Source organism: Aotus nancymaae, unplaced genomic scaffold (assembly GCF_030222135.1).
Source record: "Aotus nancymaae isolate 86718 unplaced genomic scaffold, 86718_ANA_hifiasm-v0.15.2.pri h1tg000014l, whole genome shotgun sequence".
Lineage (NCBI taxonomy): Eukaryota > Metazoa > Chordata > Mammalia > Primates > Aotidae > Aotus > Aotus nancymaae.
In genome coordinates, this window is record NW_026988425.1 from 60,991,509 (window position 1) to 61,010,453 (window position 18,945).

Consider the following 18,945-nt stretch of genomic DNA (forward strand, 5'->3'; position numbering starts at 1 on the left):
GTAAGGGGATTTATAGTTGGTGAGGTAAGTCTTCTGGTGTTTAGTCAGGTTGCCTTAGAGTGTGTTGTGTTATATTAAATGATAGGTAGTATAACAAATATACTCAAAGTTCTCACTGGCTTAACATAATAAGAGTTTGTTTCTTTCTTACCTACAGGCCATTTTTGCAGGGCCATGCCCCGTTTCACCTGGTCACTCAGGGACTCAGGCTGACAGATGTTCTTCCATCTTTATGTCACTTTCAAGGTCCCTCTGGGTGTTGACATCCTGATTGGGATATGGGAGAAATAGTGTATGGGAAGTGTTAATGGGTCAGATCTTAAAGAGTGGCAAACATCTACCCATATTCCATTGTCTGGAACTCAGTCTTGTGACCACATCTACCGCAGGGGAGACTGGGAAATTTATTCTAGCTGTGTCCCCAGATGAAAAAGTAAGTAGCCAGTTAATATGGCCAAAAGCATGAATAGGAGTGCCACCAAAGCATCTGTTGCCCCGAGAAGTGGTGTGTCTGGGCTGCCTGCCTTCTTCTCCAGTGTAGCCAGCATTGGGCCTACTGGCAACAGTTCTGGAAGGGCTGCTACCCCTCCTTTCTGCAATTCTTTCTGCCTTCCCCCCACCATCATAGGCTTTACCGACTGTCATAGGGTACTGGCCATATGTAGAGATTTTGATCCATACGTGTGGCTGAACTTGAGCAGACAAGGGAGGCAGCAAAGTGGGATGGGAAAGTGTTTGCTGAGTCCCCCAGAGGACTTCTGTGTGAAAGCAGAAGTTATGATAATACTGCTCTCACTTTGCAGAATGACCACATCCTTTCCCTCGGTTCTTCTAAGGGGTGACTGTTTGCAGGAAAAACATCATGGGAGGCTTTTCAGGCAGTGGCTTTCTGGAATAGAGCAGGGCCAGGCATGCACAGGAGCCAGGCAGAGGCTTGGAGGATCTGCCAGGCAGAAGTGGCTCATGTTGGCCTCTCCTGTGTGGCCACCTGAGCTCCCTCACAGTTGGCCTCTGAGCACTGCAGAGAGAGATGTCAGTAACGCTCTGCTGCCTCTCAGCTCTGCTGCTGAGGAATCCTAGCCTAGCTGCGGCCAGGAATAAACAGCTTATGGCTACATACACCTTGATTGTGTGAGAATTAGTGAAGATAATATATTACTCTGCAACAGCCCTCAGCTTTTTGTTTTTAATGACACCATTTTTGGGTAGGAGGAAAAAATAAAAAGCACCCTATATTCATGAAAAAAAGATACTAAAAGAAAGACTCATCTAAACGCATTAGAACTTTAACTGAGAAAATGATCCAGGAAATGTTGGGAAATAGGTTCTTTGTCCCTCTACCCAGCCCCCTCTTTTGCCACTTTTATTTGTTTTTATTGAAATAAATTAGATGAATTTCCAAGCTTGGAAAAGCCTAGGAGTATTTCTGATGTCTTGATTGAACATATAATACATCCTGGGTAGGTTAACATCTGTTATCTTAAGCTTTTTAGTAGTCAGTCATGTCAAGAAAGTCTAATCTGGTGAACATCTTGGTTTAGCCATCTGTTGAGTCCTAGTGCACTCACATGTAAAGGGAGCAAATGGGCAGATGAAAATGAGTTTGACCCATTACTCTCAAGTGATGAAGGCATTGCACACTCTAAATAATGGTACCTGTCAGGTTTTTGGATGCTTTTCTCAGAAAGGAGAAAAGATATTTAAAACATAGCTGCAAATGCAGCAGGGGTGGGTAGAGAACCTGGTGACTTTAGGAATCAATACTAGAATTGTGTACCTAGGCTATAATTTATCAAAACATCTCCAAGTATTTAACAAGATGTCCATGAGTGCCCTAATTTTACAAATGAAGCAATTGATGGCTGACTGTAAACTGCTTCTTAGCTACAGTCTAGGGCTGTGTTTGGGTGAGGAGGGAGAGAACTGCAGACAATACGATGCAAGGCTGGTGCAGGCTAGTTGGATGATGGTGAGATCTTATGCATTAGAAGGCCATCGATAAGTCTCACTAACACACAGCCATTGGGTATGGAGCTGACCGCTGAGCCACGCCAGACCAGGAAGTATGCCAAGGAAACAATCAATAGAAGATATATTACTGAAAATTAATATTCTGCTGCTGAATTATTTTTATTGATTTAGGGATTTTGAAAATGGCCTTAGATAGTTTTATGAACAAAAAGCCTTTGTATTTCTTGAGCAGAAGACCAGAATAACAGAGGAAATCCCATCTCTAACACAAAACCTTGAAACATGGCCCGGGAAACATAAAACTTATCATCTGTCCTCAGGAGAGCCCCTGCCTATGTTTACTTATCTTGCAGAGCCACATGGGTACAGCTTCATTGCCATGGTCAAATCTTGGCTCCGATAGAACCTGTGTTCAGTAAATAGTCAGAAGAAACATTGATAGCATAATCTACAAAGTGGAAAAATAGAAATGCTTGCAATGTGTGAAGTAGGTCAGACCATTGAATTAGGTAGACATAGGACTGAGGGTGAATGTGTGAGTTTTGAACATGTGGGAGAAGACTGTGGTTTGCTCAGCAGGACAGCTCTTCTGCGTCGCCCTCGGTATGTAGTAAAGCTGTGTGCTGCGGGGGGTTGTCAGTGGGTTCGGGGAGCTGCTGCTCTCAGTCATGTATGGTTACCTCTTCCTGCTCCTTTCCGTTCCCATCTTCCCACTCCCTTCCATTCTCATCTTCCTTGTTCTCTCCTTTTCCTTCTGAAGTCCCCACCTCTCTTGCAGTTTAGAAGTGTATTTTTTATGAGAAATGAAAAGTGAATGCTGATAAGAAGCAGCATCACTGGGGCTCAGTTTACACATCACTAAAATGGAGCATTTGAAACACAGGGTTTCCAGCTCTGAAGTGGAATGTTTCTAGGATTCATGTAAGACTGACGGTTCTTATGGACACATTTCCTGGAAAGTGTTCACAAGAAGAATGTTGTTGTATTCCAAGAGCTGTTAAGGAAGTCTAATTCCTTCTCGCCTCTGATAAAATAGACTTTAAAGTAACAAAGATCAAAAGAGGCAAAGAAGGACATTACATAATGGTAAAAGGATCAAAGCAACAAGAAGAGCTAACGATCCTAAATATATATGCACCTAATACAGCAGCACCCAGATACATAAGACAAGTTCTTAATGACTTATAAAGAGACTTAGCCTCCCACGCAATAATAGTGGGAGACTGTAACATCACATTGTCAATATTAGACTGATCAACAAGATAGAAAATTAACAAGGATATCCGGGACTTGAACTCAGACCCGGAGCAAGTAAACTTAATAAACATTTATAGAACTCTCCACTTCAAATACACAAAACATACATTCTTATCAGTACCATATCACACCTATTCCAAAAGTGACTATATAATTGGAAATAAATCACTCCTCAATAATTGCATAGTATTTCATAGGTTTAAATGAAATATTGGTTGGCTGCTTGTTTGTTATTTTCTTCCCTTATTCCTTCCTGTCTCCATTGTTAAGCACAATTATTGGCATAAAAGAGGTTTTCAATTCCCATTTTTAGACTGCATTCTAGCCTGGGCAATAAAGCAATACTCCCGTTCTCTCTCCCTCTTTCTCTTCCTTTTACTTCCTCTCCTTCATTCTTTTTTTTCTTTCTCTCTTTCTTAAAAAAAAAAAAGAAGTCTAATTCCTGACAAAAATATTCTTAGGAAATCTTGCTCAATATATAGTTATTAACCTTCTATCACCTTCCTGTGGGGAGCTTTTCATCTCAAGACTTTTCTATTAAGTTGGAAAAAATTGTGTTTGAGACGTATTTTCACAAATATGTATAGCAATTATAGAGGAATGTTCACATTTGGTGAATCTGGGTATAAGCATGTTTCTTATTCTAGTCTTCCAACTTTACTGGAGGTTTGAAAAATTTCGAACTAAAATATTGGAGACTAAAAATGGACAAGTGTATTTTACTCCCTTAAAAAAAACTAAGACAAATGAAAGGAAACAGTTTATTAACTGAATTTTTCATGGTCACGCAAGAGTGAGATGGAAGAACCAGAAAGAGATTCTAGCTGTTCAGTTACCTTTCTTGTACTTTTCGTCCATCTCTGCTCCCTCAGGAAAAGCAGATATAGGAGAGTTTCCTCCAGGCATAGCTTCTGAACAAAACATCTCTGAGTCTTGCAACATTGACATGTATTTTTACTTATAAATTATCCAAATGGGAAAACCAGAAGATTGGTACCTAAGTGTCAGTTTTATAAAACTGCTAATTAAATGGCATTGAGTAGATATTTCACCTACTGAGAAGAAATAGGTGGTTTTAGTTCTGAACCTGGAAATTTTATTTCTGACAACTTGAAACAGAAAAATGAGTCCATGGGAAGTAGTATTTAGTTGTGAAAGAAGGAATGTTAGATGCAAATCTGGTAGTTTGATGGGGAGACAAAATAAGAATTGCATGCTGCACTCTTACATTGCTTTCAGAATTGTTTTGTTGGAAGGTCATTGGGAACATGAGATAGTGTGATAAGGCCTTTAATTATCCTGCTTGTCTGTCATCTCTGGAAAGTTAGGAGAGGGGAGTTGAACACTTTCTGATCCATCTGATCCTGGGGACCTGTGTGGGTTAAGAGGATGTGTCTCCAGGGGCCACTTCTCAGGAGCAGACAGTGCTGTTTGCCTGGCTCCTTCTCTCCTCTGAGACCTTAGGGAAGGATCCGTTTTTCAGTTTTGTGATGTTACCTGGTCTCGCAACAAATTATGAAATCAGAATAACCTGTTTATGATCAACATTTACCTCAAACTTAACAGCATTTGGAAAAAGTTTTTTAAAAAAAAAAAAAAATAATAACTTTTTAAAAAATTAGTAGAATCACTTACTGTGCCTCCTCAGTGCTAGGGAGCTCTTTGGAGCTGGGTCATCACTATGGGAGGGAGGTGATCACTTTCATCCTGGCCTGGCAAGCATTGTCCTGTTGTGGGGCCTTTTTTCACCTTTGGTTACCTCCCTTGTGCCTAATCAAGCTTGAGGAGCAGCCACAGATATGCGGAAGATACCAGCACTCCCTTCTGGCTCATTCAGAGCATCACCTTCTAGAACACCTTTGATGGGACAGGCTCCGCATTTCTCATTAGATAATCCTCTGAAACATATTTCTACTGATTTTCATCTCCAAAGACAAGGTGAAGTGCACTGATGAAGGTAGTATTTTGTCCACTAGGTGGCACATCAGCAAATCTCCTTTGCAATGGATGGAGGTAAAAATGGGGATTTTTTTAATAAGATGCGTCTGTTATGCATGTGAAATAAAGTTATGCCCTATGTGCAAGGTGATTCACCAAGTCAACTGGGGGGAGAAAACGTTCTAATTCTCTCATTGTAACAAAATTTCCAGGAAGAACTTTTAAAATGCTAACAGATTGGTTGAAATTAAAAAGTTTTATGATGTGTCCTGGAGATTTTTTTCTCCCACAACAGTTGGGCTGCAGATTACTGCTGCCAGTAAGAGAATGCTGTTAGTCCTGCTAGCATTTTGAGTATATACAATAATGTATGGAAGACGTTTAGACATCCTAGGCTTATGTATTGGAATTACGTTCTGAAAATGGTGCATACTTGAGCTGGAGAGGTTCCTACCAGTAACTTTTAAAAAAACTAGTAGAAGATGTTAGGTATAACTTACATTTGAAGGACTACACTTCATGTTGCTAGAATGCATTATCAGTAATCCTTATTGCATGCACAACTAAACATAGCTAAATGAATAACCCATGCTGAGCATGTATTAGTTATGATTTTTATACCAAAATGTTTAAAGAAACTTCTTTTTTTGGTATAAAAATGATAACTAATACATGTATATAATACTGTATTTAAGGTAAATACAGTACAATATTTTGAGAGAGACTACATTCACATAACTATTATTACAGCATATTGTTATAATTGCTCTATTATTGTTAATCTCTCATTGTACCTAATTTATAAATTAAACTTTATCATAAGTATGTATATATATTAAGAAAAACAGTATATATAGGGTTTGGTACTATCTGTGGTTTCAGGCATTCACTGGGCATCCCTGGAATCTATCCCCAGAGTGTAAGGGAGGTCTGATTTACTTGTATTTCAGAAGGAAAATAAGACTTAAAAAAAATTCTGCTTTATATTAAAGTATTCAGATTTTGTTATATTTTTCTCCCTAAAGAAATTGGTATTATTTCCGATGGCTTAGGGTATTGCTTTACAAAGAAGATTCAGATTTAATTTATTAGGTTTGTCTGTAGGTAAAACAGGATACATACATCCTTTTGAATCCAGTTTTCTTTAGAGGACAGTTGAAGTGCACAGTTAACAGGCTCCTCACAAACGTCCTTACCTGCTGGCCCAGAGGAGAGTGGTGACGGGTTTTCAAGGTTGTCAGGTAAGGTATGGAATTGTCACCAGAGTTCAGGTGGCATTCAAGACTCCTCAAGGAGGAAAAGAAGGAGGAGCCTGTTTGCTTTTAATAATTGAATCATGTAATGTGTTTAGTAAAGTCAAGATAGATAGGACTTATCCAATTCACTGAACTTCAGTTTTAGAGGAAGACTGAGGAAAAGTGCCTTGTCTTTCCATGAAAATAATAGTCTTTGGTGAAAAGAGATTAAAGTCATATTATTTTATAGCAAGCTTGTCTAACCTGCAGCCTGGGATAGCTTTGAATGTAGCCTAACTCTTTAAGAAGTAAACTTTCTTAAACATTATGAGATTTTTTTGGATTTTTTTTTTAAAGCTCATCAGCTATTGTTAGTGTTAATGTATTTTGTGTGTGATCCAAGACAATTCTTCTTTTTCCAGTGTGGCTCAGGGAAGCCAAAAGATTGGACATCTCTGTTCCTGGCCACAAGAATCAATGCTTCCTTGCCCTTCTGTTCCCATGGGTCACCTCTCTCATCCCCTCACCTTTCCTCAAGTTTTATAATCATTTATGAAAAATATTACAGGAATATAGTGAGAAAGTCTTTTAGGTATTTGAGCTGTTTTATGTAAGAGTGTAGTAAGTAGAAGGAAAATACACTCTGTGAATCTGGAAAGAGGGAAAAGGACAGAACTCGTGGGGTCTGGTTTTGTAGACCTGTACAGGTATCGAAGTCCAGGATGTTTTGAGGTTGGAGAGAATGGCTGCACCCTGGCTGCCATCACCCTGCATTTTCAGCTCCATTACCCCCGTTTGCCTTTGCACATGCTGCTCTCTGGGCTTGGCATGCTTCCCCCAGCTTCCCATCCGTCCTCTACCCCACCTAGAATTTCTGCTTCCATTAGACCTGGGATTTCTAAACTTGTCTGTACTTTGGAATCACTGGGGGTGACTTCAGAAACTACTTACTTCCAGAGATTGTGATTTAATTGGCCTGTTTATGACCTTAGTTTTTTTGAAATTTATAAAAGATTTTCCAGTGATTCTAATGTGTAGATAAATTTGAGAACTGCTGTTCTGGACTCTGTTAACCTTCTCTCTCAAACCTTCCCTTACTCTCTACCCACCCCTCTGAGTTATTCCTTCCTCCGTGTTCCTGCACCACCAGCACCTGGAGTGTCTTGTCCCTGTGTCTCCACTTATCTCCTTGTATTTTGTTTGTTTACCCATGTGTCTTTTGACCCCATGACTGCATTCTGGTAGGACTGAGCCTTTTTCCTCTTTCTGTTCTCAAACATCCATCGTAATGTCTGATTCATAGTAGATATTTAGTGATTGGTTTTTGAATCAAGGGGATAAAACAAAATAGTAATACAGTGATTTAAACAAATCGATTCATGTACTTCTGTCTCAGGGCATTTTTATTGTCCAGGTAGATATTTCTCCTTTACTTGAAAAGCATTGACTCCCTAATCTCCTGTCATTGCTTAAAGCAATGATAAGTATATAAAATTAAAGAGGAATATGTTCTGTTGTGTGGTACTACCTTGAATCACGAAAGCCAGCTTTAGATAAGGGGACAAAGAGGGCTAAGCTTATAGTCAATAAAGCTCAGGGAAGTGAGAGTGAAGTGTTGTCAATTTCTAACAAAATAATTCCCCATTGCCTTACTTAAAGAATATTAATTTATCTAATTGATGATAATCTGGTCAATTTATTATAGTATTAAAAATGCAAATCAGCTAATATACCAAAATATTCATTGATGTGCCTGAGAGTTTTTAAATTTTATTTTATTAGGTGATAATGGGAGGCATAATTGTTAATGTTAGATTCTGGCAAAATACAATTAGTTTCTGTGAAACACGTTGTGCATTAATGATATCATTAAGATTAATGAATATAAATGAATGAGCTGGGGATTTCAAACAGAACAGAGGGACTTTATATCAGTGTATAAAACTTGAGATAGATTGCCTTGATTTTTAAGGATAATATGCTAGAGCCTCTATTAAATTCTTATATAAATTAGAAAATAAATACAAGAAATTAAATCAACTTCCAGAAGGATTAAACTTCTTAAGCATCTACTGCCAGTTTTTGGAAGACTGTTGTAAATGGATTTCAGTAAAAGAAAGCCATCCTTAAATTTTACTTTAAGAGCAATTTTAAAGACAATTTTAAATAAAAGTTTCCAGGACCTGTATACATAAGAGTGCATGTACATTTTGGTTATAAATCATTGTGCATTTAAATTAGATATGACTTTAGGGTGTTCTTGTATCTTCCAGATGTTCTGCCATAGACATCTATTTTAATAATTGTAAAATGTTATTAAGAAAACTAGACATATGTTTATTTTTCTTGAACTAAGAGATGGAGAAAGGCAAAACAGAGAGCAGGTGCTCATCAGGGTCTTAGGGAAGAGCCATGGACTCAATGTATACCCTGATCCCAAGAATCATACGGTATTTTGAGTATTGATGCTTGACTCTGTGGTTTTGTAGTATCAAGAGAAACTTTGCCACTAAAAAGAAAGAAAAACAGAACAGATTTCACTATGGTTTGTGCCCTTGTAGTTTAAGCACTGTGATTTCCACATCTTCTTGCTCAACTAGATAAATCCAAATACTGTGTCCTCAGGTGGTGCTTAAAGTGACTTCTTTCTATGTATATCTCCTTGGTCTGATCTTCACTTAATGCTTCTGTTTCTCCCACCATATGCATATGTATGTGTGGGTACACACACATTTGGTTTTTTATTCGTTTGTGTGTCTATCTGAAAGTTCTGCAGGGCAGCGCTCGCCCTTGGATTGCTGCTGCAGTGGTGATGAGAAGGACGAGGAAAGTGCAGGAAGAAGGGGAGGGAAGTGTTCTGGAACATGGCGGCCGCCTTGGCGCTGCATTCTGGCCTACAAAGCCTGAATTCTCTTGTTAGCTCTGCCTTTTTTACTGTTTTCATGACCTTGGGCTCTTGTAACCTCATTATCTCACTTTCCTCATTGGTAAATTGGACCAGTCTCTTCTCTTTCTACTTCTCAAGAAACTGATGAGGATTAATGAGATAGAATCTGGAGCCCATTTTGTGTTAAAAAGAATACACTTAAGGGGTACTAGAAGACAGAGTTAATGTCCTAGAGAAGTGGAACACACATTGCTTACTGTGTTATATAATAGAGTCTCAGGGAGCACTTCTCTTTCAACTATTAACTAGTTGGCAGGTGGCAACCTCATTTCCATTTGTGTCTGAAATGGATGACATGTTAGTGCAGGATGATAGGAAGTCAAACCAAATGTAGGGATTAGGGATTAGTGGAATGAAGAGCAAGATTCCGGGGGAACATCTAGACTTCTGCATTGCTACCTAAAAGAAACTTAGCTATTAAAAAATAATTCGTATATATCTCTAGGACCTATTTGGCTGCTCAGTATTTGTGGAAGTCACCAGAAGTGCTTGGCAACATGTGCGTGATGCAAACAAGATCAGAGTGAAGCCTGTGGTCAGAATCTCAGAATTAGTTTAACGTGATGCTTGTGGGTAGACCAATGCTGAAGACATTATCTTAAACTGAGGGTTTAAAATAGTCAGCTTGCGCAGGTGGTTCAGATCTGTGTTGTAATACCTGTCAGTATAAAAACACAGATGTAAGAAAGAATGCTTGATTAATTTACATGTGGGATCCCACACTAATTTTAGTTAAAATGTTTGTCTTTGGTCAATCATATTTTAAATTCCAGGGTGACAAGTTTGATTTTTCTCCTTAGGAAATTTTCCAGAGTTTTTTCCATTTTATGTCAACTTTTTTTTCGAGATGCTTGGCTAGGCAACAGTGCATTTAACCTAGAACTTAGCTTCTCCTCACTGTGGGATTTTTTTTTTTTTTTCAACAGGGTCTCACTGTGTCCCCCAGGCTGAAGTGCACTGGTGTGATCTCAGCTCACTGCTATTTAGATCTCCCAGGCTCAATTGATCCTCCCACCTTAACCTCCTAAGTAGCTGGTAGTACAGGCACACAGCACCACATCAGCTAATTTTTGTGGCTTTTTTTTTTTTTTGTAGAGATGGAGTTTCAAACTTCTTAAACATTTCAAACTGTCTCAAACTCCCGGGCTCAGGTGATCCACCTGCCTCAGTTTCCCAAAGTGCTGGGATTATAGGTGTGTGTCACTATGCCCAGCCATCGTGGGATTTTTTTAACACATATGTAGCCTGAATGTGCTTTTCTAATCTCTGATGTAGTAGCTATACTTGGAATATAGAGTCCAAAATTTAAAAAATAATGATTTTCCTTGATCTTTTATCTCTAGGTATATCTTTTCACTTTAGGAACAATTTTAAGAATATTGCTCTGTTTCAGAAGCTCATAAAATTCTTAGATGATGTCAGTAGTATTATCTTCAGTAAACATACATGTTATCATGAGTTTCTAAAGCTTGTGCAATTGATAGATATCCTACAATGGCAATACTGCAAACATCACTTCACTCATCTATTCCCATCTTAATCTATATATTAATATGAAATATGCGATTTTGCTAAATATTAGTTCATGGTCCCAGTATTAGCTGTGCATCATTTAGACATGAAGGGACATAATTGAAAAAATATATAGTGGAGCTATTTCCAATCGTCAGATCTTCATAAATGCTCTTATATGAAAAAAATGAAGTTCTATTACCCAGTTTTATTAGAAATGCTATATTTTGTTGGATCCGTGTGTTTTCAAAGTAGAGAATATTTTCCTGTTGTGATTGATGTTAGGGCATTTATGAGGATAGTCTGCTATATTTCATATGTATATGAGGGTGTCATTGTTAAAATGTTCAAAAGAAAATTATGTATGTGATTTATATTTTATTATTTCCTCCTAGGATGTAATTTTTTCAATACCATGATTCCTGTCATATTGTCAGTAGTGATTTGATGGCTAATATGCCAGAAATAATTAGATTAAAAAAGGGTGATGCAAACGTCAAGGCAATATAGCTTTCTTGTGAGAAGCCTTAAGCAAAATCATGCATGTTACATTGTAGAAATCACCAATTGCATACATTTAAGAAGTCTTCAGGATTGCAGGCAGAAAGGAACATAGAGCTGAATGCAGGAAGCGTGGGATGCAGCATATTTCATAGGTATATGCTTGCTGCTGACCCCACTTGCAATTTTTGTTAAATGAAAAGTGTTTTAGAAAATGCTACACTTTGGAGAAATTCAGACTTTGTTGTGTTATCAGTGGGAAGGCATTAGAGCCTCTCTTTTCTTTGGTGTGGAAAAAATTCCTTCTTTCCCTGGAAGGCAGCCTGCCCTTTGTTTTAGTCTTTCTGACAGGTTTAAAGTCTGTTTTCTTTGGTGAGAAAAAGACATATACAGTATATGTCTGCTGTTTCTTTACCTTTGTTAACCTTAGAGGTTAGAACTTTATTTTAAAATTTCAAATGACTATTTTAGAATATAGGGAAAGAAAATTAGTGGTTTTGGTATCAGTTCCTGAGTGTAATATCTCTTGGTACTTTAAATAATGTGGAACCTGTTTCCAGGTGTCATTTTACTTATGAGTTTTGATGACACTGGTAATTAATATCTGGTTCATTTATATGTTACTTTAATGAATAGTAAATATTTCTAAAGATTAGCCATTAATAACAGCAGGTAGTAATAGGGTAATATTATGGCATTAATTTTAAATGGTAATAAAGACTCATGTCAACCTTAGCTAAGGATTTAACTTGTTCTCAGAGTTAACATTAATGCTGTAGTGTGTGTTTTAGGCACGTGAGCCTCCACTCATGACTGGTTTCTGAGCTCTGCTGTCTGACTCGGGAGACTGGTGATGAGGAGGGGCTGATGGGAGACCTTGATGGCTTCCTCAGCCTTGAGCATGTTCAGGGCAGGAGCCTTGAAGCCAGGAAGGTAGCTGAGCAGCTGTGTGAAACAGACGCTTGGTGAGATAGTAGTGGCCTGCAGGAAGAAGGAGGGTTGGGAGACAGGACTGTGGGTTCACTAGGGAGGGACCATGTGTCCACAGTGAGGGGTGTGGGCTGCTCTTACCTTGAGGGCAGTGAGACCAGTTTCCCAATTTCCCAGAAGGTTGCCTCTTCTTCACTTCCCCAGCTTCCTGACGATAAACCCATAATATTTTCATTTTACAGACGAGAAACCAAAGCTCAAGGCAGTTCAGGGACTTGCCCAGCCTACCAGGTTTCTCCTTGGCAAAGCCTGCACAAGGACTGGCTCTCAGTGCCTGGTACTTCTAAGTACACTGGGGAGGCATGGCTTCCAGAAAATCAAGGCAGACGTCAGAGTTGGGGTTTTTCCTCCTTTCTTCCCAGCACTACTCAGAACTGAGTGAACAGCCTTGCCCTGAGTCATTTAACCTAAAAGGAAAGAGTGAATTAAGGAGTTGCCTTCAACGGTAAATTCCAGAAAAAGCATCAGACTAGCAAATGAAGAGCTGCCAAAACCCCCGCAAGTTAGCAGGGATGTGTGTTATGCCTGGCACGGCAGTGGAAAGGGTGCTCTTGATTTTGTGGAATCCACTTGATTGTAAATAAATGTGTTATATTTAGGACTGTATAATTTTGAAGTCAGAAGGATGAAGAGTTGTTCAAACTCAGAGTGCAGGCCCAGAGACATTTAAGAAGAAAGTAGTAAGAAACCTGTTTCTGGCCAGCCCTCTTCCTCCACCCCCTCCTGCCAAGTGGGTATCTCTAGTTTCCCCTCTAAAGTAGCTGGGGCCCTGCTGCTTTTCTCTTTTAGAGGCACATGGTTCAGAATTGGGGATTCGAGATGCTCTTTCTGGTATGTTCTGACCATTGACAGCTTATGATGTGCTCATTTTTCCTTAGGAGCTAAAAGATCTGACGCTTTTCACATTATTAATTCACTTTGAAAGCACTGTTTCCTTCTTTGTTTGAACTCCAAGAGGCAGTAGAGCATGGTGTTAGGAGCCCAGACTCTGGAGTTAGCCTGCTCAAGGTTGGTATCCTATCCCAGCTGATATGTTTGCCTTTGTGTCCCTACCCAAATCTCATCTTGAATTATAATCCCCATAATCCCCATGTGTCAAGGAAGAGTCCAGGTGGAGGTAACTGGATCATGGGGGCGGTTTCCCCCATGCTGTTCTCATGATAGTGAGTGAGTTCTCATGAGATCTCATGGTTTTATAAAGGGCTCTTCCCCTTTTCACTTGGCACTTCTCCTTCCTGCCACTTCATGAAGAAGGTGCTTTGCTTCCCCTTCACCTCGGTCATGATTGTAAGTTTCCTGAGACCTCCCCAGCCATGCTGAACTATATGAGTCAATTAAATGTCTTTCCTTTATAAATTTCCTAGTCTCAGGCAGTTCTCTTAGGTAGTGTGAAAATGGACTAATACACCTTGGCTTGGCTGTGGAATCTAAGAAAGTTATTTAACTTCTCTAAGTGTTGATTCCTCATATGTGAAATGGGGATTATAATGGTTCCTCACTCATGTTGTGGGGATTTAATGAGATGATAGAGCAATGACTGGCACATACTGTGATCAACAAATGTTGGCCATTGTTGTTTTTTTTTGAGACGGAGTCTTGCTCTGTCACCCAAGCTGGAGTTGCAGTGGTATGATCTTGGCTCACTACAACCTCCGCCTCCTGGGTTCAAGTGATTCTTGTGCCTCAGTTTTTTGAGTAGCTGGGGTTCCAGGTATGTGCCACGACACCCTGCTAATTTTTATATTTTTAGTAGAGATGGGGTTTCACCATGTTGGCCAGGCTGGTCTTGAACTCCTGACCTCAGGTAATCTGCCTGTCTCAGCCTCTGAAAGTGCTGGGATTACAGGCCTGAGCCACGGCACCTGGCCGGCCATTGTTATTAATATTTAGAATTGAAACGTGGGGGAAAATGAAGTACAAAAGAAAGAATTGAAATGTAGACACTAATCTCACAGCTGGGTTGCTCTTTGGCATTCATGATATGATTATAATCACAATAATGGATGTATATATTTTCATGAATCATCTGTTTCTCCTTTGTAACGTTTTATGACCTAATAGTACACATTCATTGGCCACTGGCAGTTATCTACTAATGAAAAGAAGTAATCAGTGAATGAATGGAGGTATTCATCCACTTGACCATGTTGACTTACCTCTGAATGAACATGTAGAGACATATGAACCCTTGATCTGTTGTCTACAAGTAACCAACAGGATATGTATTTTGTGGCTGTCTACCTTGTTGAGAAGTAGTGATCATGGTACACTTAACGTAAGAAGATGTTTAAGAGAGATCCCACCCCAAATTGTGGTGATGGTATTGGAAATCACATTCCTAGCACACCAAGAACTCTGACTGGTGGGATGAGAGAAAGGCAACACAATGGTACTCCTCTGTCATTCCTCCTTCTGGCTAATGTGGCAGGAGAAACAACTTCTTTATCAGAAAATTATCCTCTCCACTGCCCTCCAACTTCAGCTCCCATGGCTTTTGGATAAGCAGTTCAGCGAGAGCTGCCATATGTGGCTGGATTAGGCCAGTGGAGTGGAGTGGAGTAGAAACTCCTCAAATGTTCCTCACAGCAGTACCTCAATGAACATTTCAGTTGCTGAAGAATGGGCAACATCAGAAGATTTGTTTAGTTTAGGGTAACTGACACAGAACTAGTGAAGAGAGGTAACTTATTTCTAAGTACAGTCATGTGTCACTTAACAGGGACGTGTTTGGAGAAATGTGTTGCTAGGTGATTTCATTGTTTTGTGAACTTATACAAACCTAGATGGTATACTCTGTTGCTCCTAGGCTACAAACTTGTACCACGTGTTACTGTACTGAATACCATAGTCAGCTGTAACACAGTGGCAAGTATTTGTGTATCTCAACATAGAAAAGTTACCTTAAAAATACAATATAAACGATATTTTGTATCTGTATAGGGCACTTATGAATGGAGCTTGCAGGATTGGAAGTTGCTCTGGGTGAGTGAGTGAGTGAGTGGTGAGTGAATGTGAAGATCTTGTACTACTGTGCACTACTGTAGACTTTACAAATAATGTACACTTAGGCTACACTGAATTCATAAAAAATATTTTTCTTTATTCAATAATAAATTGACACTAGCATACTATAACCTTTTTACTTTATAAACTTTTTAATTTTTTAAACTTTTAAATTCTTTCACAGTATCTCTTAGCTTAAAACACATATTATGGCTGTACCAAAATATTTTTCTTTCTTTATATTTTTATTCTTTAAGCTTTTTTCTATTTAAAAAAATGTATTTTTTAAAACTTTTTTGTTAACAACTAAAACACACACACACACACACACACACACACACCCAGGCCTAGGTCTACACAGGGTCGGGATCATCAAGGTGTTATTAGGCAATAGGAAGTTTTCAGCCCTATTAAACTCGTATGGGACCACTGTCATATATGTGGCCCATCACTGGCTGAAATGTCAGTATTATACAGCACATGACTACATGTGAAAAACATCTGACCATGTGAATCAGAGGATAAACCCATATCCTTGCACCAAACATCACTGTGGACAATATTACCAAATCTCAACGTATGCCTTTTTTTTTTTTTTCTTTTGAGACGGAGTTTCGCTCTTGTTACCCAGGCTGGAGTGCAATGGCGCGATCTCGGCTCACCGCAACCTCCGCCTCCTGAGTTCAGGCAATTCTCCTGCCTCAGCCTCCTGAGTAGCTGGGATTACAGGCACGTGCCACCATGCCCAGCTAATTTTTGTATTTTTAGTAGAGACGGGGTTTCACCATGTTGACCAGGATTGTCTCGATCTCTTGACCTTGTGATCCACCTGCCTGGGCCCCGCAAAGTGCTGGGATTACAGGCGTGAGCCGCCCGCGCCCGGCCAACGTATGCCTTTTTGAAATATGTTCAACCAAACGTTTTTTTTCCCCCTGGTTTTTCTCATTTGATATTTGGAATTGTTTTTGTTTCTGTAAACCATTTAATTGCAATAATTATTAAAATTTAAATTTGACCCCTTACAGTGACCATGGATTTTGAGTATTCCAGGAAGTAAATTATGCCTATAATAGAGTGGGCCTGCGGTGTATCCATAGAAATAATTTTTTAAAATGAAATACCACAAAACCCCTGGCTTTATATTACAATTAATGACAAAGCCTACCGGATTTTATTATTTGAATACACATGTAAAAGCAATACATATTGAGGCTGGTACTTTGTGCGTTGACTCACAATATTGTGAACATATTCCATGAAGGTATAAAATCACAGGAAAAATGAGTTTATTAATGGAAATTAGGCTAGATCCTAATTATTACCTGTGGATAGTGTCATCATTTGAAGTTTTTATTGCATTTTAACACATGGCTTATCTTGATGAGAAAATATATAGCAAAGGGTAAATGTAGCAATTTTCCTTTTACTATTCCCTCCGCTAAGCCATTATTGCTTGATGTTATTTTTCAGCAGCCTTTCATTTTTGTCCCAAATGTTTTTGCCTCTGGCTGGTTTTATTTCTTTAAAACGTATGTGTATCACTTTTCAAAATGATACATTTTGACAGGTAATCGATATTTTTTCATACTAGATTTGACGGCATGATGGTCATAATCCTCATTTTAGACTTAGTTAATGGTGGAACACTCACTTAGATTTTATCTCCAAATATTCTTTTGTTAAGAAACATACTTTTCGTCCTTAGCCAGATTCCTGTTTATCACTCCCACCACTTCCCAAACACCTCGAGCTGCAGAGTGCCTAAGATGCATGCTCGTCAGCTGATGTTGTGACAGTTTGTCCTCAGAATGTCTTCTGTTAGTACCTCCAACTAGCTTACACGATTGGACACAGAAAAGATACTTCTAGGCTCTCTACCTGTTTTGTTTAGTTCTCCAGGTGACCCAATTTGTGTTTCAAGGGGAAAAGTGGTTTGCTTTCCCCCTGCCCGCCCTTCTTTTTGTTTCTCGTGGGAACTTGGTACACTCCACTAGACCACAGTTTTTCTAGAAGGACCAGCACAATGAAGATTGTAGTCCTCAGAGTAGAAGTGTATATGAGTACACCATGCTTGGCTTTTGCTTTTAAAATTTGAACTTCTTGGGTCAAGATATTTTCCAAAATCAGTCAGGACTTCCTTATGCCTCTGTGGGCAGATAGCAGTGACGCTGTAAGTTGGTAAATATGTTTGGAGCTACTGCCAAGTCTTTGTCTAAAACAGTTCTTCACATTCAGGGAACTTTTTGTGCTCCTCTCTCAAGAGGGTGACTTGAGGGAGAAAGTGGGCAACAATTGTCATTTCCTTTGTTTTCATTGAAGAGCCAGTTTTTCTCTTTGCAGGAACAGATTAAAGTGCAGGTGAGCCTGGGAAGGTTGGGGGTCTATTCTCCACCAGCATCACAGGTTGTCAAAAGATATAGCAAGGCTGGCCCTTTCTCCCTCTCTTAGGTGGTTTTGGTTTCCTTTATTTTGTCCTTTGATTTAAACAAAAAACATAGTTTTAAAAATCTTTTAAAAAAATTCATTTGTGCTAGAATTTGTTGGTACACTTTGACTTGAGGTCTGACCAGTTTTTATGCTGGGTTTTGCTTTGGAGATGGTATTACTCCTGCACATATAAGCAAGAGCTAAAAGCTCTCTGGGGCTTTCTTCCTTAAGTGGTATCGTGAACATGCCTAAGTGGAAAAACACCCTGACACCCTTCTCTGCTAGGGGTGGCATTTCTTGACAGGCTTCTCTTTGTATGTCTGGAGACGTATGCAAAGACCTTTTGGGAACATAAAATGGAATAAATCGTCCTCAGTGGTTAGATTCATAAATCCCTGAGCTATTTTTAATGATATAACCTAATCAATTGATAGCAAGCCAAACAGTGTGTTGACAGCCAGAAAGAGATGGAAAACTAGTGGAATAGCAGGTGAATGGGTAAGGAACCACTAGACACTTCCTCCTCCTCTCCTACATTTAAACATCACTAGATAACTAAGTTAGGTAAAATCCAGGAATTACTGATTTTAAAAAACTGTTTATACCTGTCTTCCTAACTTTCAAGAGAAATAATTCTTCTAATGGTTAGAGTGAAAGAGGTGGTCCCTAGACAAAGTGCAGATAGTCCTTGTATCTCTCAGGTTCAAACTAGTCTCTGAATTTAAATATCTTTAGAATAGACACCAAGGAGGAATAATTTATTATAAATTGGTAGTATCGTATGTTGTTACTCCTGTGCCATGCCAGTAATGAAAACTTAATATTCATCTCTTGGTTGCTTTCAACTGAAATAAGATGAGGATGAGCGGAGTAAACAAGCTGAAACAGACTGTGAAATTGCACAATGGCAATATTTTTTAGCTGCTTATATACTATACATAGGTTAAATATTCCAACTAATGACAGCTCTTAGAATCTCCCCCCCTTTTTCATTTTGGTCAGGTATCAGCAGAACTAAGTTATTATCATGAGAGAAATTAAAATCTAAACCGTTTCTGTCTTTGGGCTAGGAATTGACTGGCAAGTATTTATGTAAATGAATGGGCTTTCACGCTGGGAGGTGTAAAGGGTTCCGTGGCTGGAGAGCAGCTGCCCGGAGCCCTC

General features: G+C 39.1%; 1 protein-coding gene across 3 annotated transcripts in view; it reads left to right on the forward strand.

Annotated features, from left to right (window-relative positions):
• Positions 1-18,945, forward strand: part of MAST4 (microtubule associated serine/threonine kinase family member 4) — a 564,457-nt gene that overhangs the window by 201,907 nt on the left and 343,605 nt on the right. The window lies entirely within an intron of this gene.